Raw genomic sequence first — 20,210 nt, forward strand, 5'->3', positions numbered from 1 at the left:
AAAGGACAGAAACTATATGGCCATCACAATAGATATAGAAAAAGCTTTTGACAAAATTCGAAACCCTTTCATGGTGAAAAAAAAAAACACCCAACAGATCACGTATTGAGGGACTGTATCCCAACAAAATAAAGGCCATATATGACAAACCCGTAGCTAACACCATAATCAATGGTGAAAAGTTGAAACTTTTCCTCTACCATCAGGAACAAGACAAGGATGCCCACAGACACCACTTCTCAGGGTAATTAGGCAAAAGAAAGAAATAAAAGGCATCCTAATAGGAAAGGAAGAAGTGAAACTGTCTCTACTGACGGCATGATCTTGTTATATATAGAAAACCCTACAAACTTCACTAAAAAAAGGTTAGAACTCAACACAAAGAAGGGAACAATAGACACTGGGGGACTCCAAAGGTGGGAGGGAAGGATGGTGGGAGCAAGGGTTGAAAAACTACCTATCGATTACTATGCTCACTGTTTGGCTGGTGGGATCATTAGAAGCCCAAACCTCAGCACCATGCAATATACCTGTTTAAGAAACCTGTACATCTACCCTCCTGACTCTAAAATGAAACATGCAATATTTAAAAAACAAAAACAAATAAATACAATTTGAAAACTGTTAGAACTGAACTGATAGGTGAAATCAGTAAAGTTGTAGGATACAAAATCAACATATAGAGCCTTGAACACAGCAACATCCAGCTGTCTGACACGAAAGTCTCAGGGGAAAGAAAACCTCTATATGAACTCAGAAACAATGAGCTAAGTTGTGTTTATGTCTGAAAGGATGTTAAGAACTTCATTCATGTTACATCAGAGCCAACAGAAAGAACCAACAGGAAAACTGTACCCAACAAACAGAAATGACAAGATGAAGGGAAAGCAGAGGTAAGGGCTTACCTTAGAAAGGGCAAGTGATTAGCTCAATATACAATACAATGTTTGCTCCTGAGCCAAAAATCTGTACAATAATTTGGATATTACTTGCACAACCAGAAAAATCAGCCACTCATTAGGAAAATGTGTTTCTGTGTAAGTCTTAGGACTCAGCTATCTATAATAATATGAAAAGACAATATTTTCATCCAAAATGAGTATTTTTGTTTGTCTTGGCTTGTTATTCTAACGTCAACAGCCTCTAAATAAACTGTTGAAGTACATGATATAACCACCTCTTTCTCCATCTTTCCCATTGCTCCCATAGGGTTTCAGTTGTGCAATTTCACCATTAGCAAAGCTTTTTGCTGAAATCTGGCTTTTCAAAGGGAGAGTATCCAGAAACAGAAGATGCTGATCTGGGAGGCTCTTCCTAATAGAACTGCTGCTTCAGTTTAACTTGAAAAAGCCCACACCCAGTTCCTAATGACAAACATCTGAACACTGGGTCTTCCCCTGAGCAAGACCATGCTATGCCTCCTGCTCGCTCTGTTCTATAAGCAACCCACAGATTGCTCCCTGTGAAGAGGAGCCTGCAAGGGGAGCAGCATTCCACCAGACCCTGATTTAGCAAGATATTTCCGTATCATTCCCCCAACCAGCTGGAAGTCCTCCACTGCTCTTGTGTAAAAATCTAACTCATCTCGCTGAATTTCCTGATTTAAAGGTCTAATTCATTTCACCAAAAGTGTGACAGAAGGAAACCAAGTACACCATCTCTCTCTTACCAAACCAAAGCTATTGCATGTGCATTCTGGGGGGAAAACATGGTCCAAATATGTTATGGAGGGGGTGCCAGCCCAGTGTCATCCTCTTACTATTGCCATAGGATCTTGGCTGATGGCATCAGAGGAAAAACAAGTTTATCAATTACTTTCAACCATTAAGCTCACTCCTCCATGAAAAATAAGTCACAAGTCCAATGTCTCTTATTAAAATAAGCACTGAAAAATATAAAGGAGTCACAGTTTTAAAATGGGACACACGTTCTCTAAGCAGTGAACCATGTTAGAGGTGCACTGTTTACATTGTATAAAGTCCCCTGGAGCTAGGGTTAGGAAGCGCATCTGTTCTTTGGTGTTCTGGGATGAAGGAGAAAGGAAAATGTGCTGCCAGAAGTGAGTGGGAAGGAGCCCATGAGATAAAGGAAGTAAATCCATTTGCTGATTGCAATAATAATGGTAATACACGAAGCTATACATACATACATACATACATGCATGCAAATTTTCACACTTTTTTAAAAAAAGAACTTAAGGCTTCCACTCATGTAATCAGCCCTTGTGAACTCTCCTGATTAGCTGCAAGGAAAATCTTCCTTTCTCCTCTTTCTTGCACCATCCTGGGCTCCCTTTTGACTTGTTTTTTTTTTTTTTTTAACTTACAAACGATCAGCTCATATTCTACCCCTCCCGCCCCCTCTCTCTCTATACGGCTCATTTACATTGGCAGCTGTCGTGCTGCTGGGCATCCTCAAACCCACAAGTTTCCCTTTAATGTTTGAGCAGACAAACATGATCATGCACTAGGCATCACTGTGCCACTCAAAATGCTTTTTTGTTTTTTTTATTGCATCTGAGAGAAATCTCAAGGTTGCAAACCTGGAGTCAGAATTGTCTCCATGTGTCTCAGTGGGAAGAGTATCGTGTGAAGAAACAAGTTGATTCTACTAATCAAAAGGAATTTTTTTTGATATCAGGTCATCCTCCGAATGAATTTATATTACCGAGTGGAGGGTCACATGAAGAAAATGGTCAAACAGCACCACCTAGAGCAAGAGCTGAGAAGTGCAGTGGAGCCGGGCTGTGTCAGGAAAGAAAAGCAAGCTGGGGCCTGGCTCAGCGCTCTCCCCTCTGCTCCTGTCTGCACGGAAAGATTAGGATGACAGTGGCAGGAAGCCTGTGCACCTAGTATGCATCACTTGAAGGGAACACACAGATTCCAGTAAACAGTTGGAAGGAAATGTTAATACCAGGCTCTGCTAAACAATATGAAATGACTCCTAGATGAGACAAGCGACTTTCATCAAAGTTTCCTGATACCTGAAAAGACAGCCCAGGGGATCCTGCACTACATGTGGTGTATGTAAATTAAGCGGGTTTTTTTCCCCTTTGTAATCAAGGCTCATACACAAACAAAATCACACTTTAGAAACGGCCTATTTCAACTTGTAACTAGCTTGCTTTCAGGGGCTCCAGGTCAAAAAGAAATAGAGCACAAAGACGCTTTCTCTTTAGGGATCATACACAAATTCACTCTGTCCGTTTCTTTCCCACATGGAGTAACAAAGCCGTCAGACCTCTCCATCCACACATCGGGTCCTTCCTGATTAAAGTGAGATAAATCACAGCCCTCTCTCTCCAGATGGCAGGCGACAAGAGGGGGATGCTTGCCTCAAGAAGTCCTCCCCATCCCTCTGCATTCATGCAAGCCCGTGCGGAGAGATGCAAGAAATTACGGATGCATTTTAATTCCCCAGACACTGCAATTAAAAATGGAAATTTTTTGGCCACGGCTGTTGGCTCACGCCTGTAATCCCAGCAATTCCAGAGGCCGAGGTCGGCGGATCACCTGGGGTCAGGAGTTCGAGACCAGCCTGGCCAACATGGTGAAACCCTGTCTCTACTAAAAATACAAAAATTAGCTAGGAATGGTGGTGGGCGCCTGTAGTCCCAGCTACTCGGGAGGATGAGGCAGGAGAATCACTTGAACCCGGGAGGCAAAGTTTGCAGTGAGCCAAGATCGCACCACTGCACTCCACTCTGGGTCACAAAGGAAGACTTCATCTCAAAAAATGTTTTTAAAAAATGGAAGTGTTGTTCTTTCATTTGTAAATGTGTTTTGGTAAAAGAGGGGCAGTTTAAGCAACCCTTTCTATTGTCTACATTGTTAAAATTCATCCGACATGGACTCTTGACTCCGTTTTGCCTGGGCAGACCCAATTCAAGCATTTACAACAGCTATAACCTCCTCAAATCAAAAAGAGGAATCAGCATTATTTCTAAGTTCAAATAAGGTCTTGTTTTATTTCATTTTTATTTTTGAATGCAGCCATTCCTCCAGGTGCTGTCATCAGGTAAGATTGTCAGTCTTGATTAGGTAAAGGTATTATTACAAAATGCAATTCTTAAAAATTCAGTGTCTAACTACACTTTTAATAAGGCTTTCCCCCTCCCCTATGTATTCTCCCTTAGACACCCCTTCTCAAATTTAAAATCACAGAAACTAAAATATGATGCCTAAAGAGAGCCTAGCGACTGCCCAGTCCTCTCATTTGATGAGTGGGAGTACTGAAGCCCAGAGGAGGTCAAGTAATTTGTTCCCAATGTCTTAGAGAAGAAGAAAATGACCAGCTGGGAAATCCCACTCATGTCAAGGCAGAGGCACAGGGCCACAGACTGTGGTTGAATTGTGCCACACTCCTACATCCTTCTTTAGGAATCACAGAACATTCCTGTGTTGAGTCGGAGTCACTGACTTCCTTTTCAGGCTGATTGAGTTCTGTCCTTACAGGCTGCGACAAGAAGTTTTGGTATTATGCTACACCAAGACCATTTATCTAGTTCAAGAAATGAGCACAGTCCTTAGAGCCCAGCAACTTTCCCCATGTCCAGTAAATATAGCTTCTCCATTAGAAGCTGTCAGAATGGAGCCTTCTGGCTCATCTTGATTTTGATTTGTGCAAGAATGAATGGTTGTGCTAAGACAGCTTTCCTAGCTGATAGAGAAACTTTTTTCTCATAATCTATAAAAAAATTAAATTAGAACTTTTTTCTCATAATCTGAGAAAAAATATTAAATTAAATCTGGCTCATCTTGATTATGATTTGTGCAAGAATGAATGGTTGTGCTAAGACAGCTTTCCTAGCTGATAGTGAGCAAAACTTTTTTCTCATAATCTATAAAAAAATATTAAATTAGAAGCATAGAGTTTATTTCATGACTTTTATCTTCCTGCAATTTTCTTGTGGGCATAAATGATTTGTTTTTATCCTGCCTGCCCCCCAATCCCTTTTCCAAGAGACTAAAAGAGTATCTAGTGCAAAGTAGAGACTCAAATATTTTTTAATAAACAGTGATCCCAGCCACCCAGTGCATGTTGCCAAATGCCAACCCCATAAATGATCAAACACATCATCTCATTCAGCCAATCAAAATCAAGTGCTACCTATTTTTTTAAGTTTTCATAGCCCTTGGGCATCTGCTTTCTCAGCATTTCCCAAACTTGAGTCATTCTCATCCTGCCTTTCTAATTTTGCTCTCTCAATTACCTCTACTATTATTTATTTCATATATTTTTAAATAACCCCACTTTTGAAACTTAAATACATGCCTTTTAAAAGGAAGCTTTCTTACTACTATACATCAAAAGCCATTATTACTTGTTCTAAGTACTCATAACAACATGTTCACAACTATTAAAATTTACTAATGTGCATCCACATACTCTCTAAATTCATGGAGCATCTGCACACACTTTAAGAAACAATTCTGTATTACTCACTCAAATTTCTTGACATCCTTCTGAGGCAGGACAAACCTTGGGCCCAAAGAATTGAGGTAGGAGTCCAAGCAAGTTGCCAGCCACATAAAGGCAAACCTTGGCTCGGAAGTCAGGACTACCAGCCCCTAGGTTATGGTTCATGCACTTTCCTCTGCTCTCCAGAACCTCCTATCTCCAAGTGTAGTTAGCAACCCAGATGCAGCAGCATCCTCTAGAGACTTGTTAAAAATGCAGAAGCTCAGGCTACACCCCAGGCCTATGCAGACTGAATCTGCATTTTAACAAGGTCCAGGTAATTCACGTGCACATTAAGTTTGAAAAGGCCTGGTCTAGATCAGCGGTTCTCTAACTTAGCAGCACATTAGAACCATCTGTAGAGACTTTAAAAATACCAGTGCCTGGGCTTCACCTCCCAGAGAATCTGACTTAAGTGTCTGGGGTTTGCCCTGAGTCTAGGTATTTTTAAAAACTCCCCAGTTTATACAAAGCTGGCAGGGCCGGGCACAGTGGCTCATGCCTAGAATCCCAGCACTTCGTGAGGCTAAAGTGGGCAAATTGCTTGAGTCCAGGAGTTTGAGACTAGCCTGGGCTAAAACCCCATCTCTATAAAAAAAAATACAAAAAGTAGTTGGGCATGGTGGTGGCACATACCTGTAGTCCCGGCTACTCAGGAGGCTGAGTCCTCACTTGAACACAGGAGGTCACGGTCTGGTCAACAGAGCAAGACCCTGTATCAAAACAAACAAACAAGCAAACAAAAAATGCTAGCAGCTTACCAGCTAGGGAGGCCTGTAGAGCCAAGTTTTCCAAATGGGGCTACATTAGTTGTTCCAGAACTTTAGCTGCATCAAAACCACCTGGATGGCTTGTTCAGCTACAGAGGGTCTGGCCATGCCCCTAGAGTTTCCAGCTGAGGGTCTGGAATGAGGCCCGATGATTTGCATTTCTAACAATCTCCAGGTGATGCTGATGCTGTGGGTCCAGGGACCACATTTTGAGAATCTATGCTAAATGAATCGGAGAAGACCAAAGCTCAAACATATTCCAAGAACTTTTCAAGGCCCACCTGCAAGTTGTAGTGGAAGTAAGCATCTAAGGGTGCAAAAAAGTTTCACTGTAGACTAAGGCCTTTTACCTGAGCTCTCAAATGTTCACATTTCTCTTATCAACCTAAATAACAAACAGAGAGAGGCTCTCCACAAGAAAAAGATATTCGTTTGGAAACAGAGCCTTGCAATAGAAACAGGCAAGCCAGAGTAAACTATAAGCATATTCACGGAGGTAAAGGAAGACAAAAGAAAAAATGAGGAAGATTATATGATCATTTGGAAATGATTATCCTTGGCTACAAAGATCAATAACAAAGGTGATGCCAGGCCCAGGTTGGACAGGCAGTTGTTGGGCAAATATCCTTCACAAGCATTGTTGTGTGCAAAGTTGCAATGGGCTTTGTGCAAGATTGTGTTTTTTGCAGTCTTCTGTGATAGGTTTTTGTTATCAGGCATAGAAGCCCAAGAATCCTTTATTGCATGGCCTTCCCTGGCTCTATTTGTCAGGGTTTTGGTTAGGGGAGGGGTATTTTTAACACTCTCAATGTAAAATATGCCATAAGGTAGGTACCCCAATTGCTTGTTTTGTCTTCATAAAATAACTTTTCCACCCGAACAAAGTCTACACATAAATTGTAAAAATATCCTGGCATGCAGTCCCTGGAAAAGTCTGGAGTCATTCTCGGGGTTCCCACCCAGGTGGGCAAGCGTAGCCACCACAGATAAACACAAAGTAGGGGTCCCCGCTGGGGTTAGGCGGCAGGCAGTGGCCCTGGTTCTGATATTTGGCTGAAAACACAGCTCCTCTTTGTCACCCTCAGGACATTTCAGCTATTTCCTAGATAATAATCTCACTTCACCCTGCACAAAACAGGCACATGATCATGTCACTCTGACCTGGTTTGAGTCCAAGGAGACTTTTGTTTTTAAAATTATTTAGGTTAGTAGTTAAAATATGAATTTTGGGCCAGGAGTGGTGGCCCATGCCTATAATCCCAGCACTTCGTGAGGCCAAAGTGGGCAGATTGCTTGAGTCCAGGAGTTTGAGATTAGCCTGGGCTAAAACCCCATCCCTACAAAAAAAAAATACAAAAAGTAGTTTGGCATGGTGGTGGCACATACCTGTAGTCCCGGCTACTCAGGAGGCTGAGTCCTCGCTTGAACACAGGAGGTCACGGTCTGGTCAACAGAGCAAGACCCTGTATCAAAACAAAGAAACAAACAAACAAAAAATGCTAGCAGCTTACCAGCTAGGGAGGCCTGTAGAGCCAAGTTTTCCAAATGGGGCTACATTAGTTGTTCCAGAACTTTAGCTGCAACAAAACCACCTGGATGGCTTGTTCAGCTACAGAGGGTCTGGCCATGCCCCTAAAGTTTCCAGCTGAGGGTCTGGAATGAGGCCCGATGATTTGCATTTCTAACAATCTCCAGGTGATGCTGATGCTGTGGGTCCAGGGACCACATTTTGAGAATCTATGCTAAATGAATCGGAGAAGACCAAAGCTCAAACATATTCCAAGAACTTTTCAAGGCCCACCTGCAAGTTGTAGTGGAAGTAAGCATCTAAGGGTGCAAAAAAGTTTCACTGTAGACTAAGGCCTTTTACCTGAGCTCTCAAATGTTCACATTTCTCTTATCAACCTAAATAACAAACAGAGAGAGGCTCTCCACAAGAAAAAGATATTCGTTTGGAAACAGAGCCTTGCAATAGAAACAGGCAAGCCAGAGTAAACTATATGCATATTCACGGAGGTAAAGGAAGACAAAAGAAAAAATGAGGAAGATTATATGATCATTCGGAAATGATTATCCTTGGCTACAAAGATCAATAACAAAGGTGATGCCAGGCCCAGGTTGGACAGGCAGTTGTTGGGCAAATATCCTTCACAAGCATTGTTGTGTGCAAAGTTGCAATGGGCTTTGTGCAAGATTGTGTTTTTTGCAGTCTTCTGTGATAGGTTTTTGTTATCAGGCATAGAAGCCCAAGAATCCTTTATTGCATGGCCTTCCCTGGCTCTATTTGTCAGGGTTTTGGTTAGGGGAGGGGTATTTTTAACACTCTCAATGTAAAATATGCCATAAGGTAGGTACCCCAATTGCTTGTTTTGTCTTCATAAAATAACTTTTCCACCCGAACAAAGTCTACACATAAATTGTAAAAATATCCTGGCATGCAGTCCCTGGAAAAGTCTGGAGTCATTCTCGGGGTTCCCACCCAGGTGGGCAAGCGTAGCCACCACAGATAAACACAAAGTAGGGGTCCCCGCTGGGGTTAGGCGGCAGGCAGTGGCCCTGGTTCTGATATTTGGCTGAAAACACAGCTCCTCTTTGTCACCCTCAGGACATTTCAGCTATTTCCTAGATAATAATCTCACTTCACCCTGCACAAAACAGGCACATGATCATGTCACTCTGACCTGGTTTGAGTCCAAGGAGACTTTTGTTTTTAAAATTATTTAGGTTAGTAGTTAAAATATGAATTTTGGGCCAGGAGTGGTGGCCCATGCCTATAATCCCAGCACTTCGTGAGGCCAAAGTGGGCAGATTGCTTGAGTCCAGGAGTTTGAGATTAGCCTGGGCTAAAACCCCATCCCTACAAAAAAAAAATACAAAAAGTAGTTTGGCATGGTGGTGGCACATACCTGTAGTCCCGGCTACTCAGGAGGCTGAGTCCTCGCTTGAACACAGGAGGTCACGGTCTGGTCAACAGAGCAAGACCCTGTATCAAAACAAAGAAACAAACAAACAAAAAATGCTAGCAGCTTACCAGCTAGGGAGGCCTGTAGAGCCAAGTTTTCCAAATGGGGCTACATTAGTTGTTCCAGAACTTTAGCTGCAACAAAACCACCTGGATGGCTTGTTCAGCTACAGAGGGTCTGGCCATGCCCCTAAAGTTTCCAGCTGAGGGTCTGGAATGAGGCCCGATGATTTGCATTTCTAACAATCTCCAGGTGATGCTGATGCTGTGGGTCCAGGGACCACATTTTGAGAATCTATGCTAAATGAATCGGAGAAGACCAAAGCTCAAACTTATTCCAAGAACTTTTCAAGGCCCACCTGCAAGTTGTAGTGGAAGTAAGCATCTAAGGGTGCAAAAAAGTTTCACTGTAGACTAAGGCCTTTTACCTGAGCTCTCAAATGTTCCCATTTCTCTTATCAACCTAAATAACAAACAGAGAGAGGCTCTCCACAAGAAAAAGATATTCGTTTGGAAACAGAGCCTTGCAATAGAAACAGGCAAGCCAGAGTAAACTATATGCATATTCACGGAGGTAAAGGAAGACAAAAGAAAAAATGAGGAAGATTATATGATCATTCGGAAATGATTATCCTTGGCTACAAAGATCAATAACAAAGGTGATGCCAGGCCCAGGTTGGACAGGCAGTTGTTGGGCAAATATCCTTCACAAGCATTGTTGTGTGCAAAGTTGCAATGGGCTTTGTGCAAGATTGTGTTTTTTGCAGTCTTCTGTGATAAGATTTTGTTATCAGGCATACAAGCCCAAGAATCCTTTTTTCGCATGACCTTCCCTGGCTCTATATGTCAGGGTTTGGTTAGGGGAGGGGTATTTTTAACACTCTCAATGTAAAAAATGCCATGAGGTAGGTACCCAATGACTTGTTTCGTCTTCATGAAATAACTTTTCATAAAAGCTCTGTAAACTTGGAAATATCTACACCACTTTCTGTATAAACGTGGAAATATCTACACCGCTATCTCTGAAAATGTGTAAACATTTACAAGGCTATCTGAATAAACATGGAACTATTAACACCGCCGTCTCTATAAACATGGAAATATCTACACCGCTATCTCTATAAACATGGAAATATTCACACCGCAATCTGTATAAACATGGAAATATGTAAACAGCTATCTCTATAAACATGGAAATATCTGCACTGCTATCTCTATAAACATGGAAATATCTACTCCGCTATCTGTACTAACATGGAAATATCTACAAAGCTGTCTCTATAAACATGGAAATATCTACACCTCTATCTGTATAAACATGGAAATATCTACACCGCTGTCTCTATAAACATGGAAATATCAACAACGCTATCTCTATAAACATGCAAATATCTACATCGCTGTCTCTATAAACATGGAAATATCTACACCGCTATCTCTATAAACATGGAAATATCTACACCGCTGTCTGTAGAAACATGGAAATATCTACACCGCTATCTCTATAAACGTGGAAATATCTACACCGCTCTCTCTATAAACATGGAAATATCTACACCATCATCTCTATAAATATGGAAATATATACACAGACATCTGTATAAACATGGAAATATCCACACCGCTATCTCTATAAACATGGAAATATCTACACCGCTGTCTCTAGAAACATGGAAATATCTTCACCGCTATATCTATAAACGTGGAAATATCTACACCGCTATCTCTATAAACATGGAAATATCTACACCGCTATTTCTATAAACATGGAAATATCTACACCGCTGTCTCTAGAAACATGGAAATATCTACACCACTATATCTATAAACGTGGGAACATCTAGACGGCTATTTCTATAAGTCTGGAAATACCTACACCGCTATAAGTATAAATGTGGAAATATCTACACCTCTATATGTATAAACATGGAAATATCTACACCGCTATCTCTATAAACGTGGAAATATCTACAGCACAATCTGTATAAACGTAGAAATATCTATACCACTATCTAAACTTGGAATTATCTACACCGCTATCTCTATAAACGTGGAAATATCTACACCACTATTTCTATAAGCGTGGAAATATGTACACTGCGATCTGCATAAACGTGGAAATATCTACACCGCTATCTGTATAAACATGGAAATATCTACATGGCTATCTCTATAAACGTGGAAATATCTACACCGCTATCTGTACAAACGTGGAAATATCTACACCGCTATCTGTGTAAACGTGGAAATATCTACACCGTTATCTCTTTTAACGTGGAAATATCTACAAGCCTTTCTGTATAAACGTGGAAATATCTACACCGCTATCTCTGTAAATGTGTAAACATTTAAACCACTATCTGTATAAACATGGAAATATGTACACCGCTATCTCTATAAACATGGAAATATCTACACTGTCATCTGTATAAAGATGGAAGTATCTACAGCAAGAGCTGTATCAATATGGAAATATCTACACCGCCATCTGTAAAAACATGGAAATATCTACACAGTCATCTGTATAAACAAGGAAATAACTACACCTCCAAAAATGTAAACATGGAAATATCCACACTGCCATCTGTATACACATGGAAATATCTACACAGCCATCAGTATAAACATGGAAAAATCTACCCAGCTATCTCTGTAAACGTGGAAATATCTACACCGCTATCTGTATAAACATGGAAATATCTACACCACTATCTGTATAAACAAGGAAATATCTACACGACTATCTGTACAAACCTGGAAATGTAAACACCGCTATCTGTATAAACATGAAAATATCTACACCGCCATCTGTATAAACATGGAATTATCTACACCACTATGTGTATAAACAAGGAAATATCCACACGACTATCCGTACAAACCTGGAAATATATACACTGCTATCTGTATAAACATGAAAATATCTACACCGACATCTGTATAAACATGGAAATATATCCAGCACTATCTGTATAAACAGGGAAATATCTACACCGCTATCTGTATAAACATAGAAATATCAACACCAAGATCTGTATAAACATGGAAATATCTACACCGCTATATGTATAAACATGGAAATACCTAAACTGCTATCTTTATAAACTTGGAAATATCTACACCGTGATCTGTATATATATGGAAATATCTACACCGTTATCTCTATAAACATGGAAATGTCTACACCGCTATCTGTATAAACATGGAAATATCTACACGGCTATCTCTATAAACATGGAAATATCTAAACCACCATCTCTATAAAAATGGAAATAATTACACAGTCATCTGTATAAACCTGGAAGTATCTCCAACACCATCTGTATAAACATGGAAATATCTACACCGCCATCTGTATAAACATGGAAATATCTCCACCGCTCTCTGTATAAACATGGAATTATCTACCCGGCTATGTGCAAAAACATGGAAACATCTACACCGCTATCTGTGTAAACATGACAATATCTACACCGCTATCTGTGTAAACATGGAAACATCTACACTGCTAACTGTATAAACATGGAAATATATACAACGCTATCTGTATAAACATGCAAATATCTACAACGATATCTGTGTAACATGGAAATATCTACACCGCTATCTGTGTAAACATGGAAATATATACACCACTATGTGTGTAAAGATGTAAATAACTACACCGCAATCTGTGCCAAGGTGGAAATATCTACACCACTATCTGTGTAAAGATGGAAATATCTACACCACAATCTGTGCAAAGATGGAAATATCTTCATCGCTATCTGTGTAAACATGGTAATATCTACACCGCTATCTCTATAAACATGGAAATATATACACCGCCATCTGTATAAACATCGAAATAGCTACACAGTCGTCTGTATGAACATGGAAATATCTACACCACTGTCTGTTTAAACATGGAAATATCTACACTGCAATCTGTATAAACATGGAAATATCTACAGAGCGATCTCTATAAACTTGTCAATATTTACACCGCTATCTGTATAAACATGGAAATAACCACACCGCTATCTGTATAAACATGGAAATATCTACACCGCCATCTGTAAAAACATGGAAATATCTACACAGTCATCTTTATAAACATGGAAATATCTCCACCGCTATCTGTATAAACATGGAAACATCTACACCACTCTCTGAATAAACATGCAAATATCTACAACGCTATCTGTGTAAACATGGAAATATCTACACCGCTATCTGAGTAAACATGGAAATTTCTACACCGCTATGTGTGTAAAGATGGAAATATATACAGCGAAATCTGTGCAAAAATGGAAATATCTACACCACTATCTGTGTAAAAATGGAAATATTTACACCGCAATCTCTTCAAAGATGGAAATATCTACACCGATATCTCTGTAATCATGGTAATATCTACACCGCTATCTGTATAAACATGGAAATATCTACACCGCCATCTGTATAAACATGGAAATATCTACACCACCATCTGAATAAACATTGAAATATCTACACTGCTATCTGTATAAAATGGAAATATGAACACCGCTATCTCTGAAACATGGAAATATCTACACCGCTATCTGTATAAACATGGAAATATCTCCACCGCTATCTGTATAACCATGGAAACATCTACACCACTATCTGTATAAACATGGAAATATCTACACCGCTATCTGTATAAACATGGAAATACCTTCAACGCTATCTGTGTAAACAGGGAAATACCTACACAGCTATCTGAGTAAACATGGAAATATCTACACCGATATATGTGTAAAGTTGGAAATATCTACACCGCAATCTGTGCAAAGATGGAAATATCTACACTGCAATCTCTATAAACATGGAAATACCTCCACCGCTCTCTGTATAAATATGAATATAGCTACATCGCTATCTCTATAAACATGGAAATATCTACACCGCCATCTGTATGAACATGGAAATATCTACACAGTCATCTGTATATGCATGGAAATATCTACACAAGCATCTCTGTAAACATGGAAATATCTACACTGCCATCTGTATACACATGAAAATATCTACACAGCCATCAGTATAAACATGGAAACATCTGCACCGCTATCTCTATACACATGGAAATACCTACACCGCAATCTCTGTAAACATGAAAATATCTACAACGCAGTCTCTATAAACATGGAAATAACTACACCGCCATATCTATAAACGTGAAAATATCTACACCGCCATCTCCATAAACATGGAACTATCTAAACCGCCATCAGTGTAAACATGGAAATATTTACACCACTATCTGTATAAACATGGAAATATCTACGCTGCCATCTGTATAAAGATGGAAATAGCTACACTGCGAGCTTTATAAACATGGAAATATTTACTCCGCAATCTTTAAAAACACGGAAATACCAACACCACTATCTGTATAAACATGGAAATATCTACATCGCTATCTGTATAAACATAGAAATATCTTCACCACTTTCTCTATAAACGTGGAAATACACACACCGCCATCTCTATAAATATGGAATTATCTACACCTCTATCTCTATAAACATAGAAGTATCAACACCGCAATCTCTATAAACATGGAAATATCTACACCCCCATCTGAATAAACATGTAAATATCTACACCGATATCTGTATAAACATGGAAATAACTACACCACCATCTGTATAAACATGGAAATAGCTACACAGTCATCTGTATAAACATGGAAATATCTACACCACTCTGTTTAACATGGAAATATCTACACTGCAATGTGTATAAACATGGAAATATTTACAGAGCGATCTCAATAAAGATGTCAATATCTACACCGCTATCTGTATAAACATGGATATAGCCACACCGCCATCTGTATAAACATGGAAAGATGTACACCGCTATCTGTATAAACATGCAAATATCTACAACGCTATCTGTGTAAACACGGAAATATCTACACCGCTATCTGTGTAAACATGGAAATATCTACACCGCTATCTGTGTAAAGATGCAAATATCTACAGCGAAATCTGTGCAAAAATGGAAATATCTACACCACCATCTGGGTAAAAATGGAAATATTTACACCGCAATCTCTGCAAATATGGAAATATCTACACCGATATCTGTGTAAACATGGTAATATCTACACCGCTATCTGTATAAACATGGAAATATCTACACTGCTATCTGTATAAACATGGAAATACCTACACCGCTGTCTGTATAAACATGGAAATATCTACACTGCTATCTGTATATACATGGACATATCTACACCGCCGTCTGTATAAACATGGAAATATCTACACCGCCATATGAATAAACATTGAAATATCTACACTGCTATCTCTATAAAATGGAAGTGTGTACACCGCTAACTCTATAAACATGGAAATATCTACACCGCTATCTGTATAAACATGGAAATATCTCCACCGCTATCTGTATAAACATGGAAACATCTACACCGCTATCTGTATAAACATGGAAATATCTACACCACTATCTGTATAAACATGGAAATACCTTCAATGCTATCTGTGTAAACATGGAAATAACTACACATCTATCTGTGTAAACATGGAAATATCTACACCGCTACATGTCTAAAGATGGAAATATCTACACCGCCATCTCTTTAAAAATGAAAATATCTACACTGCCATCTCCATAAACATGGAACTATCTACACCTCCATCTTTATAAACATAGAAGTATCTACACCTCCATCTGGATAAACATGGAAATATCTGCACCGCCATCTGTATAATCATGGAAATATCTACACCGCGAGCTCTATAAACATGGAAATATCTACACTGCTATCTGAATAAAGCTGGAAATATCAACACCGCTATCTGTATAAACATGGAAATATCTCAGCCGCTATATCTATAAACATGGAAATATCTAAACCGCCATCTGCAGAAAGATGGAAATATCTACACCGCAATCTGCATAAACATGGAAATATCTACACCGCTACCTGTATAAACATGGAAATCTCTACGCCGCTATCTGTGTGAGCATGGAAATATCTACACCGCGATCTGTGTAAACATGTATTATCTATACCGCTATTTGTATAAACATGGAAATATCTGCACCGGTATATCTATAAACATGGAAATATCTACACCGCCATCGGTATAATCATGGAAATAACTACACAGTCATCTGAATAAACATGGAAATATCTACAACACCATCTGTATAAACATGGAAATATCTACACCGCCATCTGTATAAACATGGAAATACCTACACAGCCATCTGTATAAACATGGAAATATCTACACCGCTATCCCTATAAACGGGGAAATAACAACACCGCTATCTTTATAAACATGGAAATAACTACACCGCTATCTGTATAAACATGGAAATATCTACACCGCTATCTTTGTAATCATGGAAATATCTTCATCGCTATCTCTACAAACATGGAAATATCTACACTGCCATCTCTATAAACCTGGAAATATCTACACCGCCATCTCTATAAACATGGAAATATCTACACCGCGATCTGTATAAACATGGACATATCTACAGCGCCATCTCTATAAACATTGAAATATCTACACTGCCATCTGTAAAAACATGAAAATATCTACACAGTCATCAGAATAAACATGGAAATATCTACACCACCATATGTATAAACATGGAAATACCTACAATACCATCTGTATACACATGGAAATATCTACACAGACATCTGTATAATTATGGAAGTATCTACACCGCCAGCTGTATAAACATGGAAATATCTACACTGCCATCTGTAGAAAGATGGAAATATCTACACCGCTATCTCTATGAATATGGAAATATCTACACCGCCGTCTCTATAAACGAAAATATCTACACTGCCATCTCCATAAAGATGGAAGTATCTAGTCTGCCATGTGTATAAACACGGAAATAACTACACCACCATCTGAATAAACACAGAAATATCTACAATGCCATCTGTAGAAAGATGGAAATATCTACACCGCAATTTGGGTAAACCTGGAAATATCTACACCGATATCTGTAAAAACATGGAAATATCTACACCGCTATCTTTATAAACATGGAAATATCTACACCACGATCTGTATAAACATGGAAGTATCTACACCGCGATGTGTATAAACTTGGAAATATCTACACTGCTATCTCTATAAACATGGAAATATCTACACCACCATCTCTATAAACATGGAAATATCTACACCCCCATCTGTATAAATATGGAAATATCTACACCTCCATCTGTATAAACATGGAAATATCTACACTGCCGTCTGTATAAAGATGGAAATAACTGCATCCCGAGCTGTATAAACATGGAAATATCTGCACTGCTATCTCTATATACAGGGAAATACCAACACCACTATCTGTATAAACGTGGAAATATCTACACCACGATCTGTATAAACATGGAAATATCTACAAGTCTCTCTGTATAAACATGGAAATAAATACACCGCTATCTGTATAAACATGGAAATATCTATACCGCCCTCTGAATAAACATGGAAATATCTACACTGCTATCTCTATCAATATGGAAATTTATACACCGCTATCTCTATATTCATGGAAATATCTATGCCGCCATGTGTATAAACATGGAAATATCTATACAGTCCTCTGTATAAACATAGAAATATCCGCACCACCATCTCTATAATCATGGAAATATCTAGACTGCCATCTGTATAAACATGGAAATATGTACACAGCCATCTGCATAAACATGGAAATAACTACACCGCTATCTCTATACAAATGGAAATAATTACACAGCTATCTCTATAAACATGGAAATATCTACACAGCCATCTCTATAAACCTGGAAATATCCACACTGACATATTTTTAAACAAGAAAATATCTACACCGGCATCTCCGTAAACATGGAACTATCTACACCACAATCTGTGTAAAAATGGAAATATCTACACCGCTATCTGTATAAACATGGACATATCTACACTGCCATCTGTATAAAGATGGAAATATCTACACCGTGAGCAGTATAACCATGGAAATATCTTCACCGCTATCTGTATAAACATGGAAATACCAACACAGCCATCTGTATAAACATGGAAATATCTACACCGCTATCTGTATAAATATGGAAATATCCACACCACTATCCCTATAAACATGGAAATGTCTACACCGCTATCTGTATAAACATGGAAATATCTACATGGCTATCTCTATAAATATGGAAATATCAACAACGCTATCTGCATAAACACGGAAATATCTACACCGCTATCTGCATAAACATGGAAATACCTACATCGTTATCTGCACAAACATGGAAATATCTCCACCGCTATCTCTATGAACATGGAAATATCTCCACCGCTATCTCAATAAACTTGGAAATATCTGCACTGCTTTCTTTATAAACATGGAAATATCTAATCCACTATCTGTATAAAAATGGATATATCTGCACTTCCATCTGAATAAACCTCGTAATACCCACACCGCTATCTGTATAAACATGGAAATATCTGCACCACCATCTGAATAAACATACAAATATTTACACCGCTATCTTTATAAATATGGAAATATCTTCACCGCTATCTCTGTAAACATGGAAATAACTACACTGCTATCTTTATAAATATGGAAATATCTTCACCGCTATCTCTGTAAACATGGAAATATCTACACCGCTACCTGTATAAACATGGACATGTCTACACCGCTATCTCTATAAACATGGAAATATCTACACCGCTACCTGCATAAACTTCGAAATATCTACACCACCATCTCTAGAAACATGGAAATATCTACAACGCTACCTCTATAAACATGGAAATAGCCAGACTGCTATCTGCATAAACATGGAAATATCTACACTGCCATCTGTATACTCATGGAAATATCTACAAAGTCATCTGTATAAAGATGGAAATATCTACACCGTTATTTGTGTAAATATGGAAATATCTACACCGCTATCTGTATAAAAGTGGAAATATCTACACCACAATCTGTGGAAATATGGAAATATCTACACATCTATCTCTGTAAATATGGAAATATCTACTCCACTATCTATATAAACATGGATATATCTACACCGATGTCTGTATAAACATGGAAATATCTACACCACGATCTGTATAAAATGGGATATATCTACACCGCTATCTGTATAAACATGGAAACATCTACACCGCTATCTGTATAAACATGGAAATATCTACACCGCTATCTGTATAAATATGGAAATATCTACACCGTGGTCTCTATAAACATGGAAATGTCTACACCGTTATCTGTATAAACATGGAAATATCTACATGGCTATTTCTATAAATATGGAAATATCTACACCGCCATCTGTATAAACATGGAAATAAATACACAGTTAACTGTTTAAACATAGAAATATCCACACCAATATCTGTATAAACACGGAAATATCTACACTGCCATCTGTATAAACATGGAAATATCTACACAGCTATCTCTATAAACATGGAAATATCTACATCGCTATCTGAATAAACATGGAAATAGCTAAACCGCTATCTGTATAAACCTGGAAATATCTACAACGCCATCTGTAAAAATATGGAAATATCTACACCTCTACCTGTATAAACATGCAAGTATCTACACCGCTATCTGTATAAACATGGAAATATCTACACCGCTATCTGTATAAACTTGGAAATATCTACACCGCCGTCTGTGTAAAGATGGAAATATCTCCACGGCCATCTGTATAAACATGGAAAGATCTCCACCGCTTTCTGTATAAACCTGGAAATATCTACAACGCTATCTGTTTAAACATGGAAATATCTACAACACTATCTGTGTAAACATGGAAATATCTTCACAGCTATCTGTGTAAACATGGAAATATGTACACCGCTATCTGCGTAAAGATGGAAATATCTACACCGCAATCTGTGCAAATATGGAAATATCTACACCGCTATCTCTGTAAACATGGAGATATCTACACCGCTATCTGTATAAACATGGAAAAATCTACACCA

The sequence above is a fragment of the Pan paniscus genome, chromosome 20 (genome assembly GCF_029289425.2).
Source record: "Pan paniscus chromosome 20, NHGRI_mPanPan1-v2.0_pri, whole genome shotgun sequence".
NCBI classification, from domain to species: domain Eukaryota; kingdom Metazoa; phylum Chordata; class Mammalia; order Primates; family Hominidae; genus Pan; species Pan paniscus.